Source organism: Xenopus laevis, chromosome 2S (genome assembly GCF_017654675.1).
Source record: "Xenopus laevis strain J_2021 chromosome 2S, Xenopus_laevis_v10.1, whole genome shotgun sequence".
Taxonomy (NCBI): domain Eukaryota; kingdom Metazoa; phylum Chordata; class Amphibia; order Anura; family Pipidae; genus Xenopus; species Xenopus laevis.
Genome location: NC_054374.1, coordinates 34,264,701 through 34,285,938, shown reverse-complemented (window position 1 = coordinate 34,285,938; position 21,238 = coordinate 34,264,701). Strand labels below are relative to the sequence as shown.

Here is a 21,238-nt window from a genome sequence, read left to right as displayed (position 1 = left end):
TCTATGTGTATCCATACGTATGGAGTATCGTTCTATTCAGGGGAACTTGCAGATTGTCATTGAGCAGGTTTTTTTTAGTTGCCATGGAAACTTAGGGAGAAATCGAACTTTTTAACTCTCTTTTCCTTTATTTCAGACCAAATCGCTGACTTCTACGAATGACTGCAGACACAATCCTCCATGTAGAAAAGCAAGAATGGCATCTTTGAATAGGTGAAGAAGTGTACTTTTCGGACATATATGGTTTGTGGGGGTTATTTCACAGTTTGGGGGGTGTTTAGACTGAAAAACTACAAGTAGTACACATAGAGAGCAGCCCCCAGATTTTCAACTGCAATTGCCCTTATGCGTTGCTCCTGTTTTGGGGTGTTTGGGGGCTACGTCTCTATGTTTATCCATACATATGGGGTATTGTTCTATTCAGGAGAACTTGCAGATTGTCATTGAGCAGGTTTTTTTTAGTTGCCATGGAAACTTAGGGAGAAATCGAACTTTGTAACTCTCTTTTCCTTTATTTCAGACCAAATCGCTGACTTCTACGAACGACTGCAGACACAATCCTCCATGTAGAAAAGCAAGAATGGCATCTTTGAATAGGTGAAGAAGTGTACTTTTCGGACATATATGGTTTGTGGGGGTTATTTCACAGTTTGGGGGGTGTTTAGACTGAAAAACTACAAGTAGTACACATAGAGAGCAGCCCCCAGATTTTCAACTGCAATTGCCCTTATGCGTTGCTCCTGTTTTGGGGTGTTTGGGGGCTACGTCTCTATGTTTATCCATACATATGGGGTATTGTTCTATTCAGGAGAACTTGCAGATTGTCATTGAGCAGGTTTTTTTTAGTTGCCATGGAAACTTAGGGAGAAATCGAACTTTGTAACTCTCTTTTCCTTTATTTCAGACCAAATCGCTGACTTCTACGAACGACTGCAGACACAATCCTCCATGTAGAAAAGCAAGACTGGCATCTTTGAATAGGTGAAGAAGTGTACTTTTCGGACATATATGGTTTGTGGGGGTTATTTCACAGTTTGGGGGGTGTTTAGACTGAAAAACTACAAGTAGTACACATAGAGAGCAGCCCCCAGATTTTCAACTGCAATTGCCCTTATGCGTTGCTCCTGTTTTGGGGTGTTTGGGGGCTACGTCTCTATGTTTATCCATACATATGGGGTATTGTTCTATTCAGGAGAACTTGCAGATTGTCATTGAGTAGGTTTTTTTTAGTTGCCATGGAAACTTAGGGAGAAATTGAACTTTGTAACTCTTTTTTCCTTTATTTCAGACCAAATCGCTGACTTCTACGAACGACTGCGGACCCAATCCTCCATGTAGAAAAGCAAGAATGGCATCTTTGAATAGGTGAAGAAGTGTACTTTTCGGACATATATGGTTTGTAGGGGTTATTTTACAGTTTGGGGGGTGTTTAGACTGAAAAACTACAAGTAGTACACATAGAGCGCAGCCCCCAGATTTTCAACTGCAATTGCCCTTATGCGTTGCTCCTGTTTTGGGGTGTTTGGGGGCTGCGTCTCTATGTTTATCCATACATATGGGGTATTGTTATATTCAGGAGAACTTGCAGATTGTCATTGAGCAGGTTTTTTTTAGTTGCCATGGAAACTTAGGGAGAAATTGAACTTTGTAACTCTTTTTTCCTTTATTTCAGACCAAATCGCTGACTTCTACGAACGACTGCGGACCCAATCCTCCATGTAGAAAAGCAAGAATGGCATCTTTGAATAGGTGAAGAAGTGTACTTTTCGGACATATATGGTTTGTAGGGGTTATTTTACAGTTTGGGGGGTGTTTAGACTGAAAAACTACAAGTAGTACACATAGAGCGCAGCCCCCAGATTTTCAACTGCAATTGCCCTTATGCGTTGCTCCTGTTTTGGGGTGTTTGGGGGCTGCGTCTCTATGTTTATCCATATATATGGGGTATTGTTCTATTCAGGAGAACTTGCAGATTGTCACTGAGCAGGTTTTTTTAGTTGCCATGGAAACTTAGGGAGAAATTGAACTTTGTAACTCTTTTTTCCTTTATTTCAGACCAAATCGCTGACTTCTACGAACGACTGCGGACCCAATCCTCCATGTAGAAAAGCAAGACTGGCTTCTTTGAATAGGTGAAGAAGTGTACTTTTCGGACATATATGGTTTGTAGGGGTTATTTTACAGTTTGGGGGGTGTTTAGACTGAAAAACTACAAGTAGTACACATAGAGCGCAGCCCCCAGATTTTCAACTGCAATTGCCCTTATGCGTTGCTCCTGTTTTGGGGTGTTTGGGGGCTGCGTCTCTATGTTTATCCATATATATGGGGTATTGTTCTATTCAGGAGAACTTGCAGATTGTCACTGAGCAGGTTTTTTTTAGTTGCCATGGAAACTTAGGGAGAAATTGAACTTTGTAACTCTTTTTTCCTTTATTTCAGACCAAATCGCTGACTTCTACGAACGACTGCGGACCCAATCCTCCATGTAGAAAAGCAAGACTGGCTTCTTTGAATAGGTGAAGAAGTGTACTTTTCGGACATATATGGTTTGTAGGGGTTATTTTACAGTTTGGGGGGTGTTTAGACTGAAAAACTACAAGTAGTACACATAGAGCGCAGCCCCCAGATTTTCAACTGCAATTGCCCTTATGCGTTGCTCCTGTTTTGGGGTGTTTGGGGGCTGCGTCTCTATGTTTATCCATACATATGGGGTATTGTTATGTTCAGGAGAACTTGCAGAATGTCACTGAGCAGGTGTTTTTTAGTTGCCATGGAAACTTAGGGAGAAATTGAACTTTGTAACTCTTTTTTCCTTTATTTCAGACCAAATCGCTGACTTCTACGAACGACTGCGGACCCAATCCTCCATGTAGAAAAGCAAGACTGGCTTCTTTGAATAGGTGAAGAAGTGTACTTTTCAGACATATATGGTTTGTAGGGGTTATTTTACAGTTTGGGGGGTGTTTAGACTGAAAAACTACAAGTAGTACACATAGAGCGCAGCCCCCAGATTTTCAACTGCAATTGCCCTTATGCGTTGCTCCGGTTTTGGGGTGTTTGAGGGCTGCGTCTCTATGTTTATCCATACATATGGGGTATTGTTCTATTCAGGAGAACTTGCAGATTGTCATTGAGCAGGTTTTTTTTAGTTGCCATGGAAACTTAGGGAGAAATCGAACTTTGTAACTCTTTTTTCCTTTATTTCAGACCATATCGCTGACTTCTACGAACGACTGCGGACCCAATCCTCCATGTAGAAAAGCAAGAATGGCATCTTTGAATCGGTGAAGAAGTGTACTTTTCGGACATATATGGTTTGCAGGGGTTATTTTACAGTTTGGGGGGTGTTTAGACTGAAAAACTACAAGTAGTACACATAGAGCGCAGCCCCCAGATTTTCAACTGCAATTGCCCTTATGCGTTGCTCCTGTTTTGGGGTGTTTGGCGGCTGCGTCTCTATGTTTATCCAAACATATGGGGTATTGTTCTATTCAGGAGAACTTGCAGATTGTCATTGAGCAGGTTTTTTTTAGTTGCCATGGAAACTTAGGGAGAAATTGAACTTTGTAACTCTTTTTTCCTTTATTTCAGACCAAATCGCTGACTTCTATGAACGACTGCGGACCCAATCCTCCATGTAGAAAAGCAAGAATGGCATCTTTGAATAGGTGAAGAAGTGTACTTTTTGGACATATATGGTTTGTCGGGGTTATTTTACAGTTTGGGGGGTGTTTAGACTGAAAAACTACAAGTAGTACACATAGAGCGCAGCCCCCAGATTTTCAACTGCAATTACCCTTATGTGTTGCTCCTGTTTTAGGGTGTTTGGGGGCTGCCTCTCTATGTTTATCCATACATATGGGGTATCGTTCTATTCAGGGGAACCTGCAGATTGTTATTGAGCAGGTTTTTGTTAGTTGCCATGGAAACTTAGGGAGAAATTTATCTTTGGAACTCTTTTTTCATTTATTTCAGACCAAATCGCTGACTTCTCCGAATGACTGCGCCCACAATTTTCCGTGTAGAAAAGCAACAATCGCATCTTTGAATAGCTGAAGAAGTGCACTTTTCGGACATATATGGTTTGTGGGGGTTATTTCACAGTTTGGGGGTGTTTAGACTGAAGAACTGCAAGTAGTACACATAGAGCGCAGCCCCCAGATTTTCAACTGCAATTGCCCTTATGCGTTGCTCCTGTTTTGGGGTATTTGGGGGCTGCGTCTCTATGTGTATCCATACATATGGGGTATCGTTTTATTCAAGAGAAGTTTGTCTTTCAAATTGTCTGTAGTTATAGCATTTAGAACGGTGTTATTTTGTCAGATTTACATTTGTTCCTGCGTCTTAGTTTGCATTTTAGAAAAAAACTAAAAATGCAACAAAAAAGCTCTAAATATCATGATGCACTGGTAAAATGTGTTTGAATTTTGAGTGAAAACTACACCACCCCTAGAAACCTGAAGGTCTGTAGTTTTTAAAAATACCAAACATGAAGGGATAAGTTAGATTTACATATAAGTTATGCAGCATCAACTGTCACGTGTGCTTATCTACTTTGTTCTGGTGTAAAATTATACAAACTGCTGTTTTAGTTTGGGGGTTACTCCTGGACAAAGAAAGTGGGTTACTGATACATATTTGGTATCGTTGGACTTGGCAGGATCTGGGCTTTTAGAAACAGAAAAAAAATTCATGTAAAATTAACTTTTCTGTGGAAAAAAAACTCAAGATATACACAATTTTTTAACAAATTTTTATTTTTTTTACATATTTCACCCAAAATATACATTAAATCTCCTGAAAAGTCACAAAATTCCACTTGCATGTCGAAGCCCAATTTGTAACGAAAAAAACAATATATAATTTTCCTAGTTTCGTGGAGGTTTTCCTACAATTAAACCTTGTTAATCTGAACAAGTACAAAATGCTTAAAAACGGCTGGCATTTCGCGTAACCAAAATGTGAAATTCTGCTGGCACTTAAAGGGTTAAGAAATGTATGTTTTGTTTTTATTTTTCTTCCACTAAACAGGGCAAAATATAACACAGAAAGTTAAGGCAGAAGTATTCTCAGTCTTTATGTGATATGTTTTTCCAAGCTATTTTAGGAAGCAGTGCCAATGTTGGTGGGGTCTTTGGTGGGGTCTTTGGGTCTTTGGGTTTTCATGTGCGATCAGAGGCTACCAAACAAAACATCACAATGCATAATGCCAAGCATTTGCTAGACAGATGCAAAGGTTACCTCCATCACATCTTCTAGATTGATAGATGACATATCACGATCTAGCAGTCGGCAGCACTATGGGTTTGACACATACCAGAATGTCTAAGTGTGTAATGCACACAGTAATGTTTGATAGAGAAGGGATAATAGCTTGGGGCTGTTTTCCATGTTTGTTTCCTTAGATAAGGCTAGGGCCCCTGCTTCCGCTGAAAGTAAACCTAACAGGCAAATTTATTAAGGGTCAAAGTGAAAATTTGAATTTTTGTTTTGGTCAGAATTCCCAAATTCGAATTGTGAATTATCTAAACTCGATTCGAGTTTTAATTCGAACTCAAATTTCGAGATTTATCATACTCTGGCCCTTTAAGAACTAGAATTTGACTATTCGCCACCGTAAACCTGCCGAATTCCTGTATAAGTCAATGGGAGAGGTCCAGGGATCAATTCGGTGATGTTTGCAGCCTTCCTCACATTCGAGTCTTGAGAATCAAGTTTTTCTAATTCGATTCAAGCTTTTTGGGTCGATTCAATTCGTCCGAGCTGAGAAAATTCAATGTTATTAATAAATTTAGATTGGTCGAATTTTGAGTTTATGGGAGTTTTAAAAAAACTCACAAGAATTTCGAAATCGACCTTTGATAAATGTGCCTCTGTACAGAATACAATTCTTCCTACTTCATGATACAATTTAAGGAGGGCTTTTTCTTGTTTCTGCACAATAATACCCCCATGCACAAAGCAAGGTCCATACAGAATAGGTTTGCTAAAGTGGGCATATATAATGCTGAGAATTATACCCATGTTTATTAACTGACGATAGACTGTCTGAATCAGACAGTCAATCGTCAGTTAATAAACATGGGTATAATTCTCAGCATTATATTGGGGGTTATTTATTAAAACTCAATTTTTTTGTTAGAAGAAAAAAAACTTAGCTTTATTAAAGGGGTTGATCACCTTTGATATACCTTTTAGTATGATGTAGAGAGTGATATTCTGAGACAATTTGCAATTGGTTTTAATTTTTTTTATTATTTAAGGTTTTTCAGTTATTTAGCTTTTTATTCAGCAACTCTTCAATTTACATTTTAAGCAATCTGGTAACTAGGGTCCAAATAACCCTAGCAACCATGCACTGATTTGAATAAGACAGTCTACATCAAACTAAAAGGCATATCAAAGGTGAACCCCTTTAATAAAGCTTCTAAAAATTTGAATTTTTTTCCCTAAAAAATCTTGACAAAAAAAATTAAGTTTTAATAAATAACCCCCTTTATAATGCTGAGAATTATACCCATGTTTGTTAACTGACGATAGACTGTCTGATTCGGTTTTAATGGTTTTCTCATTTGTGAGCCCATGAGCAAGATGAAAAGACTCATATTTATAGAATTGTAAATTGATTTTACCATTACATTTTTATTGGATAACTGGGTTAAGTGTTCAGGATTTGAGAAAAAATCTAAAGTAGAGTTTTTTCAAGGAGTAATTAAATTGATCAGTTGCAGAATTTAATTTTAAGTTTTGGAGGACTGTGTTTTCTCATAAAAAATATGTTCTCTAGTGCATATGATTTGTTCAGCTGCAACCCGAGTAAGCATCATACTATAATGGACTGTCTTCTTCAGACTGTAGTTGCTTCCAATTCATATGAATAGAGATAACATAAGAACATCCGCTTCAGTGCTTGAGTAGTCTGCCATAGACAGAGCATCTGCCATCCCTTTGATTAGAAGTGATTACAGGTGTGGTTGGGTCTTTTGGCTTCTGTGGTTCTGCCTGAGGTAGTTTCTCTTGAAAAGACAAAAATATAGTGCAAACAAGGAAAAAGGGTTTAGAGAAACACTCCTTCTTGGTGATCCTATCCGCAGTTCCTCCACTGGGTCACAAATAATTAAAGATCATGATCTAAATGGTCAGCTCCAGAAGCTACAGAGAGATGGAAAACAAATACCACACCTAGTGCAATAAGTTGGTGTTTATGGAGAAAAATGAATACACTTCCATTTCTGCACCGTTAACCGTCTGTGCCGGGACATCGAGATCTATCTATCTTTATTTTTCTCCATAAAAAACAATATATTGCACTAGGTCTGGTATTTGTTTTCCCTCTCTCTGTAGCCTCTGGTGCTGACCAAAGGGCCAGATTTACATAGCAGGCGTCCCTAGGCCCTCTGTCGTTCATCGCCCCCATCCCCTCGCTTTTATTCGCTCAAATATTCATCATCAGGACTGGATCATTGGGGATTGGTGCATAGGAAATCTCTTGTGCATCTTCAGTGTTTCTGAACCAATGTGGGTGTGGTAGGGCAGCATGCCGCCCCCTCAAATCTTGCCGCCCTTGGTGGCATCTCCACAAATCCAGGCCTGGCTGACCATTGCGATCTGTAATCTCTTGGAAAGCCTCTATAGATATGGGATCTGTTATCCAGAGACCCTTTATTCAGAAAGCACCTAATTATCCAAATAATCCAAATATTTAAAAAATATATTTCTCTGTAATAATAAAACAGTACCTTGGACTTGATCCTAATTAAGATATAATGAATCCTTATTGGAAACAGAACCAGCCTATGGGGTTTATTCAATATTTACATGATTTTCTAACCTTCATTAAAAAGCGAAAGCCTGACATGTTTTGTGCCCACCAAGGACACGTAGTCATAGGCTAAACATTGAGTACAGCATACAAAGTATTTAAAAGAGCCATGGGAGATGAGTGGGTGGAATAATAATAAAACAGTGCCATATACTTGATCCAAACTAAGATATAATCAATCCTTATTAGAAACAAAATCAGCCTATGGGGTTTATTTAATATTTACATGATTTTCTAGTAGACCAAAGGCATGGAGAACACCAGGAAACAGCAAAAGAGGCGGGCACAAGCCTGGACCACACCAAGTACAGAAGCCGGAGTCAGATGGTAATAGTTAAAATTTACATTTTGTTTTCCATAATTAAAAAGCGAAAGCCTGACGTGTTTTGTGCCCACCAAGGACACTTAGTCATAGGCTAAACATTGAGAACAGCATACAAAGTATTTAAAAGAGAGAGAGCCAATGGGAGATGAGTGGGTGGAATAATAATAAAAAAGTGCCATGTACTTGATCCTAACTAAGATATAATTAATCCTTATTGGAAACAAAATCAGCCTATGGGGTTTATTTAATATTTACATGATTTTATAGTAGACCAAAGGCATGGAGATCCAAATTATTAAAAGATCTGTTATCCAGAAAACCCCAGGACCCGAGCATTCTGGATAACAGGTTCCATATCTGTATCAGCTTTACTCGTGGCAGATCAGTCCTGAGACCTTTTTTGAAGTTTCATGGTACACCCCCGGCCAGACTTTGCTAGGGCTTCTTCCTTACTTCTTCTCTTTGGGAGCAAGGCTAACCTTCAGCCAGTCAAATAGTAATGATGTTTGTTGATGTCACTACTAAATTGAGGTGCCAGAGCAGAGGGGATGGTAGCGCTGAGAGAATGACAAACGGTGACAATTATCCACTGTCCTTCTACTCTCTGTAGTGTAAGAGCATAATCTACATTCATTGTGCATGAAGAAAACCTTCAAAGAGGTATTTTATGCCAATCTTACTCCTAAAAGATCATCCTACAATTTCATAATGAAGCTGTAATTAGCATTTCTGATTCACGGCAAATGCAGCATTATTATCGTGCACCTAAGGAATTAAATAAATAATCTATAAAAGAGAGCCGCGACTGTAGCATGGCATTGGGGTAAGATATTTATTTTTTGTCATTCTGTCCGTACATTTTCAGGAGGGGGAATGAGCGGGAATATCAATGAGATATAAAATAAAAGCTCTTTTGATTAAAATAATCTCACATTCTGATGTAGCAGAATGGGATTTGATGTAGCAATTGAGCTTTCACCTTCCTCTGTAGTTCTTTCTGCTTCATTAAATGCTCTTCCATTCAAACATGTGATGGTATGAGTATTTTTCCTGAATTTAGAAGTACGCTTTCATACCTCCCAACATTTTGGAAGTAAAAAGAGGGACAAAAAATGTTTTCGCACGTAGCGCAGTGAATTTTTTGACCACGCCCTTTCTGTGGCCACACCCCCTAATTACCATGTTCATTTTACAAAATTTGGCAGGTTGTGAAAGTTTGAAAATATTTCTCCTTATCTAAACTGTTTTTTTTGTGTCTGAAAATTGTTACAAAGTATCTTTTTTGCACCCGTGGCTGTTCTGGTCTCTCTGCTAAAAGCCAATTAAGTGAGAAACTTTGTTTCTTTTTCTGGCTGTTCAGTGCAGAGAAAATAGGGACTTTCCAGTACAAATGAGGGACTGCGGCTTGAGCTGTAAAAAGAGGGACTGTCCCTCTGAAAAAGGGACAGTTGAGAGGTATCCACCTTGTCATTCTTTATCCCAACGTCCCACAACAGCCATTGGAGCAAGAGCATTCTTAGCATCTGTCCTGGATGTTGCACAACTTCCCTATAAGGTTGTGTTTTTTGAATAAATCCTGTAATGTGAATCTGAAGACCTAGTAGTTTAAACTAAGGGTCCAGGCAAAACCCACAATCCTGGATACCAAAGAGTTGGTGCACCAAATGCTCTGATATGAGCAAATGACTGCATTTACTTTTGTAAGTGTGGATTTTTAATATTTAGACTTTATTAAAGCTGATATTACCGACTGGATGCTAAAAATTTTAAGAACAGAGTAGTTCTCTAAAGGTTGCACCTACTTTTGCTAATAAATGATGGGAGAATTTGTGTTGCTGAGCTGAAGGATAATGTATATGTGGCTCTATGTTCACGTATTATATGTGTATTGAATAGCTACTACAATCGTGACTTTGATTTATGGTTTGACATACACATTGGCACTGATTGTGGTTTTGTTAGTGATCTCATGCCATTTTTTTTAGAATGACATGGCTACAAGAGCCTGACTTTTTTCCAGTATAGATTTTGAGCTTGTGGTGGCAAAAATAATTCAGAAAATCTCAGTGGTCTACACTACACTGAGGTCTTAGAGAGTAAATATAGTCAGAGTGACATATTATTATATGCAATAAATATACATATTTATTTTATTGCATGTAAATATATATTGTATGATATACAATAAATATATATATGAATATATATACACAAGTCAGGGCCAAGGGACACCTGCCTATGTTGCAAATATTTTAGCAAAAGGGGAAGTAACTATCCAAATACTATAAACTATTGAAAAAACATATTCCAAAAAACGCACTATTGTACCAATGGCCTTCTGGTGTCCCACATGCCCCATCATCCTTATACTAATAATACTCTTATCTGGCTAACAACGTTTTAGAACAAGCACATTATCTGAGCTGGTCTTCATTAGGGCAGCTCTCCGTTTCTCCGCACCCTACGTTGTGCTATCTGGTCTGTGTCTGCCGCCGACTCTACTAGACATGGAATAATCATGTAATGGGACCATGTTTGGGGTGGGCACCCTTACTTTGTTGCCAAAGTATAGGTCTGACTCTGCAAAAGGAAACCTCCCTCAAGCACATCTAGGAAAGTTATCTTTAGTATGAAGATTCTGAGTAAAATCCTTTTCTCCATGAATGAAAGTAATGTGATTGAATGACAGCTACTATTCTCCAGGGTCACCTTACTAAGTATAAAAATGATAATTGTGACACCTTTTCTGGGCCTTCTTACCATATTCCTGCCAGGCAGAATCAGGTGTAGGCAATCGTGCCGCTAGGGACATTTGCTTAAAACAGCCGTTCCCAATACAACTTACACAAAGATGCAGGTGCTGCATTTGCTATTTAAAAAGTGCTTTTTTGTTCTCTCGGGAAAAAAATCCTTTTTGCAAATGCTGTTGCCTGCAAATTACTTGAAAGTTAAAGGATTAAAATATATTCCAGTGCATGCTCAATGCAAATGAAAAATTGCATAATTAACAAACATGAGGATGATTAATGGAAGTGTAATTTAGCCCCTTCTGGTAATTGTACAAATAGGTTACCCAGTATATATTTTATATCTTACAGCAAGAAGCCACCACTCATCTCAATGAGTGTCATCAGTCTTTCTGCGTTATCACTCTTGCTTAATTTCTGTTGTCTCCTGTTTGCTTTCCCTTACTTTAATCCTTCCTGTTCACTACTCTATTCTGTGTTTCTTGCTGTTTCATGTGTTAATGAGTGAATGGAGACATTTATCTATAAAGACACAAACCTGACTGGTTTCCCCAAACAGCCTCAAATGTGTGCTGAATATGGGTGTTCATTCTATACACTTATACAGGCCCAGATTTGTGGCGAGGCCACAAAGACCCGGGCCTTGGGCGGCAAGTTGGTAGAGGCGGCATGCCGCCCAGCCGATTGCTGAGGAGCACTGGGGACACGCAGCTCCCAGTGCAAGGGTGCGCCTGCTCTCGCTAGGACCACGTGGCCTACGGGTGTCCGCCGCTGAAATCCAGCCCTGCACTTATACCTAGTTATGCAATTTTGAGAATGCTACCCATCAGCTTTATGGCACTCATCATTCTTCATGCTGTTAAAATAAACGAAAATCAATGTAATTTTCTACATTCCAGTAAGAAAGCAGCAGTATGGAAGTAACACGATTTAGGTGTTCAGTTCTAAAATATAAATAATCTAAAATATATTTAATCTGACCTCAAAGAAGAGAAGTCCTGCTGCATATGGAGGTGGCGGGTGAACTGCTGGCTATGTAAAGATAGAAATACGTTTAAGCAGTATTCCTTTAAGAAACTACCCGTCATGTTACTGAACTACGGCAGTAGTACACTTTTGCAGTAGATAGTAGACTTGTAGTCCGACAACAATTGGTAACCGGTGGTTGAATATTTACCAGTGCTTATATCACATTTAAAAAAAGCCACCCAATAAGTTATAAGCAGCGCTGTAAACAAAACTGACCCTAGGGGGGCAAAAAAACAACAACCACCCATCAAAAACCACCTGTGGATAACATTGACATCTCCCAGCATTACTGGAAAGAAATTCATCAACAGCTGGCTTGCTTAGGAATATCCAACTTTTACATCTTTTTCATGTTGTTGCCAGAAATATTGCACTTGGTAATGCTAATTTTTTTTAAATATAGTGAAGTTTGTTTCAAAACCCAGCCATGTTAATGTATAATCACAGTAAAATTCAACCCTGATAAAGAATGTGGCTATATATTTTATATGCTGACCTTACTTTAGAGCAGTGGTCCCCAACCAGTGGCTTGTGAGCAACATGTTGCTCTCCGACCCCTTGGATGTTGCTCCCTGTGGCCTCAAAGCAGGTGCTTATTTATGAATTACTAGCTTGTATGCAAGTTTTGGTTGCAAAAAATGAGCTTCCTGTAGGTTGACAGTCCACACTGAGACTAGCTAATAGCCAATCACAGCACTTATTTGGCACCCCCAGGAACATTTTTCATGCATCTGAATGGTGCTCACAGGAAAAAAAAGGTTGGGGAACCCCTGCTTTAGAGTTTCAGCCTCCCCATGAAATAATTATCCATGCTTCAAATTTGCCCACAGAAGGTCTTTTTTTTTATCATGATAGGCTATCTATTAAATATCAGTTGCATAGCACATACTCACTGCGCTCTGGGCCGCCATTAAAATCATCAGCCGAAAAGCGAGGTTACATCTGTCATAGAAGCTGATGATGCAGGGCTGACTGTAAATCATCTCCTGTGCAGAATTGTTTCTATGATGCCATGTAATCTGAATCTTAATTGCTAATCGCCCTTCTATCAAGGATTTTATATTGTCTTTATACAATATGGTGTCTGTCTTAAACTCAAGTGACTGACAGCAGCACAGAGCATGGTGTGAATCAGCAGAAAAGAAGATGGGTAGATACTCGGAGGAGTATCTTTGGAGGCACAGATCTTCATTGCTATAGGGCTAAAGTGAATTTGGGCTGGTACAGAAGGCCAAAATAATAAGGGGTAAGTGTCGGTAGCCCTTTGATAATTAATAACGCTTAGTTCAGGGGGTGTAGGGAGAAATGCCGACTTTAACAATGTCTTTTAAGATGCTACTTTGTACACTACAATATTCACACACCTAATTGGTGCAAATTATTCAAATCAATCATTTGTACTGATTGGCCTTTGATTGAGCAACACTCATCATCATTCTTAAACTGCATAAGAGTTTCCATCCTTTGCTAAATGAATGCAGACATGCAACTCCCCATTGTTTTTTTAGAAAGTCTCTGGGATGTAAACTGCTATCCCATAGTCTCCCGCAGTAACAGGTCTGTCTCCCCCTGTCAGTAATGATTTTTTGTAGAGCATTGTTTTCCTGGCATAATCAGAGTAGCAGTAATAACTACAGTATGGTCATTTTCCATTGACTCCATTTTAAACAACTAATTAATATTTATAAAGACAATTGTCTTTCTTTCTGTAATAAGAACACAGTACCCTGTACTTGATACAAACTAAGATATAATTAATCCTTATTTGAGGAAAAACAATCCTATTGGGTTTATTTTTTAATAAAATTCTCTTTTAGTAGACAAAGTATTGTGATCCAAATTATGTAAAGATCCTTTATCCGGAAAGCCCCAGGTCCTGAGCATTACGGGTAACAGGTCCCATACCTGTAATGAGGGTTGCACTGGCCCGATGAGACACTGGGAAACAACCTGGCGTTCCCCGACCTGCTCCATAAAGCTGACTTCCCCATTGCTCAATGCACATGAAGCGGGGGGGGGGTTGCTGCTGGGAAGGGATGCCCTTGAGGGTTTTTGAGGCCCTGATGTGGCCCAGATGTGAAAGCCCTGGCAGGCCTAGACCTCCCCCAGTCCTACGTTGCCTCTAATAAATGATGATTTTAACTACAGCTTTTCACGTTCAGCACCCTAAATTCAGAACCAATGCTAGGCTCCCTGGTCTCAGCTCTTGCTTCTGCCTTTCACCTCGGGAGCAGCCCTCGGATAATTGGATGCCACCAGGTCTTACTACGAGAGGAACAAAGCCACAGGTTCTGGACGACCAAAGTGGCACGATCGTTTCACCAAGGATACTGGATGGAAGAACACAACTTGGAAGACAGGCCAGACAATGCATGGAATGTGGAACAGGCAGGCCGGCCCAGCACAAGCAGAGTTAGTCAGACAGGCCGGAATCAGGATTGGAGAGCGTAGAATAGTCAGACAGGAAAGAGTCAGGATTGGAGCACAAGCAGAGTTAGTCAGACAGGCCGGAATCAGGATTGGAGAGCGTAGAATAGTCAGACAGGCAAGAATCAGGATTGGAGAATGTAGAGTAATCAGACAGGCAAGGGTCAGCTTGGAGAGGTCAGAATAAACAGGCAGGCAATGGTCAGATTGGAGAGCTCAAAATAAACAGACAGGCAAGGGTCAGGATACAGAGTTCAGAATAGTCAGGCAAGGCAAGGGTCAATAACCAGAAGATCAACAGGATTCATGTAGGAATGGCACCAGGAACAAACTAAATTGAACCTAACAACTGCCAATGTTTCAAATACTGAGATCCCTTTAAAAAGTGTCATCACGCTGGCGCATAAAAGCCGGAAGTGCGCGCCGCGTGCACCATAGGGAAGCCGGCACTGGAGGAGAGAGGCAGCACACGGTGTGCATCCCCGCTGGAGACGCGGCGGGCAACCCCGTCGCCCACCAAGACCATCAGCGTAACATATCGTTGCACAGCTAAGCAGAAGGCAGATAAAAAAGCCTATACTTTGGCAACAGTTTGCCATTTAGCAGGCATTTATCCCAAATACACAGCCACAGTAATATTGGTGTGACTTAAGACCAAACTAGTGAAAACCTACCATTATTTAAATTCCAGCTGGGAATCTATGGCACAAACTAAAACTAAAAACTGAGATGCACTGAGAGTGTAATGTGACTAAGCTGTCCCAGCTGAGGTCAGACAGTTCCAATGAGCAGACCCCCCCCCCCAAAAAAAAGTGGGGCTTATTGGACATTGTTAAAAGGAGGGATTGAGCAATACACATTGACTGGCCCCATGTTTTATCTGTAATGAAATTTATTAAGTGCTTACGTTTTCAAAAATAGGTTTTTTAAGTTACAAGTTCATGATTATAAATCTGCATGACTAGTTCAGTTGCATTTCCCTATACTTCTGCTTTAATTAGCCTGGAATTATTCCCACATCCCCTTTTGTAATTTTGTATTTTAGAAGAATTATTCTGCATGAAGAAGGAAAAAAACACCCTTGTGGTTGCAGCACCCTCCCACTTGACCTTTAAATGGTGGCCTTATGTTTTTAAAATTGGTTATTGGTCTTAGATATTACTCCCTTATAAAAGCTACAGCCATGAAACCAAGAAAATAAAGCCCAAACATCCAGCATCCTGTTAGGCTCCTATGGATTTTAAGTACTTAACTTGCAGATTAGAACACTTGATATGAAAATCATTATTCCTTTTTCACGATAATTTCACCAAAGGAGCACTGTTTTATTACAAGGAAGAACCTTGTCCATGCAAGTTATATGACCCCTCTAACACCCACACTAACACTAAAATACAACATCTCTTGATATATTTTACTGAACAGGTATAGAAAAGTTCAAGGGTTTTATAACCCTTGAAAAAGGGGTTGATGAAACTCGTTTGGTTTTACAGAGGGGATTCATCCTCACTGGGTGGTTATGGCCCGAATAAAGCAGCAATAGAGGGAAGGGTGACAGGAGGGAAGGGAGAACAACGGAGGGGTGGGATACAGGAGGGAGGGGAGAGCGACAGAGGGGTGGGTTACAGGAGGGAGGGGAGAGCGACAGAGGGGTGGGTGACAGGAGGGAGGGGAAAGCGACAGAGGGTTGGGTGACAGGAGGGAGGGGAGAGTGACAGAGGGGTGGGTTACAGGAGGGAGGGGAGAGCAACAGAGGGGTGGGTGACAGGAGGGAAGGAAGGGGAGTAAGACTAAGGGGTGCGAACATGGGTGTACATAGGCGTAGGCAGAACACAATTTTAGAGGTACGTAGCTGCCCAGCGCCCCCTATCCTTGCCTATCATCCTAGGCAGCTGCCTCTTCTGCCTACCCCTAGTTCTGGCCCTGCTCCTACTATAATACTTAAATAATTAATTCATGATGAAGTGTGCTGAATGTTCTCTAAAAATTAACCTGTTCTAGTGCAAGTATTTTCAGTACAGTTGCACTGGAAAACGTGAATGGTATAGTGGCCCTTTAATGCATGTTAATACTTTCCCGGTACAAGTAGTACAGCATGCAATAAAATCATTTAATTTAATTGTATCAGTTATGTTAAATATTTCCCTTGAAGAGAATAGATTGAGCCTATACACAGTACGTATTCGGCTTTCTGTGCTATTATTATATATACAGTATAGCGTTACAGCAACAATTATTTTCCTAGCAGAGGAGGTGGTGTCACAAAACACACTGTACTGTAAGGGCTGCCTTAATGGTAGAGAAAGAAAGTGCATTAAAATAAGTGTGGGAGGCAGCCAGGTAGAACTTGGAAGCTGAAAGTGGCAGGAAACGGAACAGTCACTGTAATAATTCTGTTAAAATAGATTCAGGAAACAATTTCAGCTCATTTGGAAGGGATGCTAAATGTGATTTTGGCATGCTTTGGACTAAATACTAGCGTTCTGTAAATGTATAAATATATTAACTGTTGAACTTATTATCTCTTCTGTGCCTTTTAAAGGGGTAGAAAAAAATATAAGGTTCCTTTATGTTAGTGCTGTCCAATTTATATGGTACAGAGGGCCGGAATTTTTCTAATCTACATAATGGAAGCCAGTGTTAGCCACGCCCTGTTTTAGACCACACCCACTTTAAACCACACCCATGTTACCGCCAGACCATGTCCACATTAATAGCACACCAAAAAAACAGATGGTTGGTGCTCACTGCAGGGTTTAGGGCTGGAACTAGGGGTAGGCAGAGTAGGTGGCTGTCTAGGACCCCATCAATAAGGGGCGCACTTTTAATGGGTTTTTTTTTTATTTATTTTTTAAAGCGTTTATTTAAGAATTTGTTTCAGTAATCATGGTCACTCAGTCAAATGGATTCCCCATCTTCACCTTCTCCCTCTTGCCAGCAAGTAATTGCTCCTTCTGTGCGGTGCGGCAGTGCAGCGTGACGTGAGTATACGCGCAAATGACGTCACTGATGCGGTTGGGAGACAGAGAGCTGGCGGCCTGCTTGGTGTGGCTCGCAATTGCTGCTCTCAGCCTTGCACAGTTGCACTGAACTGAAGACATTTTTTCTATTACTGTGAAAGTGTGAAGCTTCCTGCTGGCACAGCAGGTACAGATTTGGGGCCATATGTTTGCTGTTGCTGCTGGGCTGGGCACTGGCACAGGTACATAAATACTTGGGGGCAATATAATGTGATCAGATTTATTTTTGGCTGCTGCTGGCACAGGTAAAGATTGGGGGCAATATGATGGCTGCTGGAGGGCTGTATGATGGATGGCTGCTGAGCTTTCTGGTACAGGTATGGGGGGCAGTATAATGGATGGCTACTGGCACAGGTATGGGGGTTCAGTATGATGAATCGCTGCTGGGCTTGCTGGTACTGGTACAGGGGGCAATAATATAAATGAAAAAGTGTTGTACATTTTCTTGCTTTCTTTATTTAAAAACCATCATGGTAAGGAGGTAAATGGTAATGCAGGACAGGGGGGCACTGATTGAAGCTCTTGCCTAGGGTGCCAAACTACCTTGGCTTGCCACCGGCAGGGATGTCACTCATATGTGAAAAAAGTTAAGTACTATTAAGACATAACCATAAATCCATATGCCTCCTCCTCCCCTGTGTATGATACAGTACCCCGGCATATAATTAAACACCTTAGGGGCCCTACCAATAATTTTCAAATGCTAACAAACCCCCAGAACAATTACCAGGCTTATATTCCATTGGGATCATAGGTCAGGCAGAGTATGGCAAACACAGGGAGTATAAGGAAGACAGAACAGAGCAGGAGACAGGAATCAGGATCAGTCTAATATGTACTACATACAGTGACACAGTGCTGGTGCCCCATTAGCATTTTTAATAAGGTGTGAACAGGTGAACAATGTGGGCAGTTTCAGTCTGGGTCTCAGATGTGAACAGTACAGGACTTTAGTATGTGAACAATAGAGGTGTCACAAGTGTGAACAATTTTTATATTTTCTTTTTGTATAGTTCTTTAAATTATTTGCTACAAATGTATTGTTGCTGCTGCGTTTTATTACTCATATTTCTCTTCAGACACTCTCCTATTCATATTCCAGTTTTTTATTTAAATCAATGCATAGTTGCAACCAGATTGCTGCAATTGCAAACTGTAGAGCAAACTGTAGAGCTGCTGAACAAAAAGCTAAATACCTCAAAATCCATAAATAATAAAAGTTGAAAACCAGTTGCAAATTGTCTCAGAATGGCACTCACTACATCAGTGGTCCCCAACCAGTAGCTCGTGAGCAACATGTTACTCTCCAACCCCTTGGATGTTGCTCTCAGAGGCCACAAAGCAGGTGCTTATTTTTGAATTCCTGGCTTAAGTCCTTACACTATAAGATGCCAAACGAGCGGATCTTAACCCGATATGCCCACTAACGGCTGGGCGATATTGGGTGAATTCGAACATTCGATCCAGGACCGCATCAATTAGCCAATGGGGTCCTGGATCATAGAAAAAAAATCAAACTTGACTGATCGATATCTGCCCGATTTTTGGCCTGATATCGATCGGAAAGGACCCGTCGGGAACCCCCACACATGGGCAGATAAGATGCTAAATCGGTCTAAAGGACCAATATTGACATCTTTAATCTGGCCACCTTTAGAGGCAACTTTTGGTTGCATGAAAACCAGGTGTACTGCCAAACAGAACCTCCTGTAGCTGCCAGTCCACATAGGGGCTACCAAATAGCCAATCACATCCCTTATTTGGCACACGCAGAATTTTTTTTATGCTTGTGTTGCTCCCCAACTCTTTTTACAATTGAATGTGGCTCACAGGTGAAAAAGGTTGGGGACCCCTGCTCTACATCATTATTTAAAGGTAAAAAGATTCTTTAAAAGAGTCTGTGAATGCAATAGGGTCATTAGATTGTAAGCTTTACTGGGCAAAGGCTGATGTGAATGATCTTTAATGATGTATAACTTTGTAAAGCACAACAAAATGTGTTAGGGATATATAAAGAGGATAATCAACAGTATATATATTTGTGTTGCATTTGTTAGAGTTGCATCTTGTATTTAAGCCTACTAAATGAGGAATTTGTTCTCTGCATCTGAGATTTTGTGAGGTGCAGTAGAACAAAATAGCACAGCAAAAATTTCATGAAATATTGAAAATTAAAAACAGATGTGTAAGTAAAGTTTCTTTCTTTAACCAAAGGGAACAATATATTTTTCCTTTCTTCTAGATTCTTTGAACCGCCCCCTGATATTGCTTGTGTCTCTGAGTCATTCTCAGAAAGAAAAAGAAAAGATGTAAAATATTTCATGTAGGAGGTGTAAATTAGAATTCTCTTTTGTATTAGGAGTGAGCCGATATAAAAAAATGATTGGGTTAAATCAAGAGAACCTTAGCAGTGCTCTGCTGGCTTAGTCAGTAGATGAGTCATAATGTGTCTTACTTCTTTATGTGACGATTCCTCTAACTTTTTGTACATTCTAGCCCATTGAAACAAATACACGAGGGGAAAACAGTGCTCTCAGTTGTTAGCTTTAGGTCAGTAAAACAACTATGTGTTATGAAGGAAGAGTAAATATGGTATCTAATATCTATCATCTATCTGTCTATCATCTACAGTATCTATTTATCTATATCTATCTATACACACACACACACATACGGGTATTGGACCTGTTATCCAGAATGCTTGGGACCTGGTTTTCTCCAGATAACAGATCTTTCTGTAATTTGAATCTTCCTACCTTAAAGAATTAGTAACATAAAAAAAAGTGTTTTAAAATAATGGCAATATAATACAGGTATGGGACCTTAGGTTTTCCAGATAAGGGACCTTTCCATAATTTGGATCTTCATACCTTAAGTCTACTAGAAAATCATGTAAACATTAAATAAACCCAATAGGCTGGTTTTGCCTCTAATATTAATTATATATTAGTTTGGATCATGTACAAGCTACTGCTTTATTATTACAGAGAAAAGGGAAATCATTTTTAGAAATTTGGATTATTTGGATAAAATGGAGTCTATGGGAGACTTCAGAACTTTCTGGATAATGGGTTTCCAGATAACAGATACCATACCTGTATACTGTTTTCCCGCACTGGTACAACTGGTGTGCTTGCTTCAGGAAGACTATGATAGTTTATATGAACAGCTGCTGTGTAACCATGGAGGCAGCCATTCAAGCACAGGATACACAGTAGATAACAGATAAGTGCTGAAGAATCCCATTGTATACTACAAAGCTTATCTGTTATCTGCTATGTATCCTGTGCCCTTTCTCCTTTTTCAGCTTTGAATGGCTGCCCCCGCGACTACACAGCAGCAGGTTGCAAGAGTGCAGCCCTTAGTGCATATTCAGGCAGCATTTCTGACCAGGGAAATGGCTACGATTTACACCTCAAAGCCAATTTAAAAAAAATAAGGTGCATAGTGCATTGTCAAACTAGCTTAGGCCAGGGCATGGCTTGAATGCCGAAAAAGATGGCTGCTTAACTGATTGCTCCTTTGCTTTTCCCTGCCATAAGCAAACATAGGCACCTCAAACTCAAATACACTATGAAAACTAGGGATGCACCGAATCCAGGATTCGGTTTGGGATTCGGCCTTTTCAGCAGGATTCGGATTCGGCCGAATCCTTCTGCCCAGCCGAACCGAATCCGAATCCTAATTTGCATATGCAAATTAGGGGCGGGAGGGAAATTGCATGACTTTTTGTCAGAAAACAAGGAAGTAAAAAATGTTTTCCCCTTCCCACCCCTAATTTGCATATGCTGAATCTTTCACGAAAGATTCGGGGGTTCGGCCGAATCCAAAAAAGTGGATTTGGTGCATCCCTAATGAAAACCCCTTC

The 21,238-nt window shown here is 40.1% G+C and overlaps 1 protein-coding gene and 1 long non-coding RNA gene across 8 annotated transcripts in view; both read left to right on the top strand.

Annotated features, from left to right (window-relative positions):
- Positions 1–21,238, top strand: part of sh3kbp1.S (SH3-domain kinase binding protein 1 S homeolog) — a 203,439-nt gene that overhangs the window by 65,366 nt on the left and 116,835 nt on the right. The gene's annotated exons all lie outside the window — the stretch shown is intronic.
- Positions 168–4,082, top strand: LOC121400476. Its single transcript, XR_005965760.1, has 2 exons — positions 168–213; positions 3,976–4,082. It is a non-coding gene; the product is annotated as an uncharacterized LOC121400476 (long non-coding RNA).